The sequence below is a fragment of the Ochotona curzoniae genome, unplaced genomic scaffold (assembly GCF_017591425.1).
Source record: "Ochotona curzoniae isolate NIBS_2020 unplaced genomic scaffold, NIBS_Ocur_1.0 contig_3520, whole genome shotgun sequence".
Classification (NCBI taxonomy): Eukaryota; Metazoa; Chordata; class Mammalia; order Lagomorpha; family Ochotonidae; genus Ochotona; species Ochotona curzoniae.
In genome coordinates, this window is record NW_024465894.1 from 18,036,288 (window position 1) to 18,038,078 (window position 1,791).

Consider the following 1,791-nt stretch of genomic DNA (forward strand, 5'->3'; position numbering starts at 1 on the left):
TGGAGCGGAACCACAGCTGCTATGGCTCAGCCCCTGCGAATGAGGCCGTGGCCCCACGGGGCAGATGAACAGGTTATGTCCCTGCGTCCCTTGAGTGGGGATGATCTGGAGACAGGAGGCTGCTTGCCTCCCCACGCTACACCATGCTACACCACTGCAGTCCTGCCTTCTGCTCCCAGAGGCCCCCGGGACAGCATGCCACCAGCAGACACGGTGCCTCCCTGGAGTACACGGTTCCATACAGGGAAGAGACTCATGTCCTGCAAACCCTGTGTGCAGGAGCGTGCGTGCAGACTCTCCGTAGTGCAGCCGGGAAGTGGCAAGGCTGCAGGTCCTGGTCTGTGGAGTTGAACTCTGTGGGTTCCCACGAACAGGCTTTGTGCTTGGCCCCAGGCTCCAGTGAGAAATAAACTCGCCCTGGAGCAGGCTGGCAGCAACGGAAGTCTTGTTCGTGTTTTCTAGGGAGAGACGGTTCAACAGGGCTTCGCATGTGGCTAGCAACGAGGCTGTAGAGAGGAGCCTACTTCTTTTTAGTCTTAAGATATAAGTGGCCCATCTTGCAGGTGTGTGGGTGGCTTCACCAGGGCCCAAATCAGGGTCTGCTTTCCTACTATGGCTTCTTAGGGAGCCAGACCCTGACTGGAATGCAGGTCTCCAGGCCCCTGCAGATGGGCGCTGGGGTTTTGGGGTAGACAGGCAGCTCATCCTGCCCAAAGAAGGAAGCCAGAGTTTGAGGGCTTTGAGGATGGGCAGTAGCTGCAGGGGAAGTGGGCTGTTCACCTGAGACTGCAGGCCTATCCCTAACAAGCACTCCTGCCACAGCCACCAGGGCCCCAGCAGGAAAGGGAGGCAAAGAGGCCACTGCCTCCCTGCAGCCGCCTTGGGGACAAAGTGAGCCCCTGGGATCTAAAGCCCAACCTGAGTGCTCTGCATTCCTGCAGGGAGCAGGAGTGGGCGGCTCTGGGCCAGTCCCCAGGGCCTGTGTGGGATGCTCTGGACTACGCCGCCGCCCAAACACAATCAAAGGGTGTCAGGAGGAGCGGGGTCCATTTTTGGACATGTTCTAGGGCTACAATCCATGTGCTGTCACATACTCTCCATCTGAGGCGCCGTAAGACTCAATTTTGAATGTAAACAAAAAAAATGTCTAAAAGCAAGGATTTTCCCTGCACTGTGCACACGCATCCTAAGAGGGCAGTGCTCACTGAGCTCACTGCTGGTGCCAGGCTGAGCTCACTGCTGGTGCCAGGCTGAGCTCACTGCTGGTGCCTGACCAGTGGGGAGTTGGGCGCCCCTACCCCCCACCATCCACCCAGCCACCTGCAGAGCTGCGGGCGGGAACCCTGAACCTCACAATAGGACGGTGCTGAGCTCCAATGTGATATGAACAGCTGGCTGCCCTGTGACAGCTGTGCTGTGTATCACGGGGGACTGAGTGTGACGACACAGACAGGTACTCTGCTAGGAGGAAACCACAGCGGACGTCACTGTCACTTTATTAAGGCTTGCAGCGGCTGCGCATGACGGCTGAGTCAGGCACTCCACAGCCCCTGCCACCGGCTCTCTGCAGGCGACCCTGCAGGGGAGGCGCTCACACTGCCCACGTTCGGGGCTCTGGGCAAGAGCAAGCTGGCACCAGCAGACCCTGGGCTCTGGCTGGGAGGCACAGGAGGGCAGGCCCAGCTGGCTGGTCCAGCCTATGGCTTTGTTATCCTGTTGCCACTTAAGCAGGAATAGGTGTGCTACACTGTGAGGTGACAGAGGAAAGCCCTCTGGGAAGGAAAAGGCAGC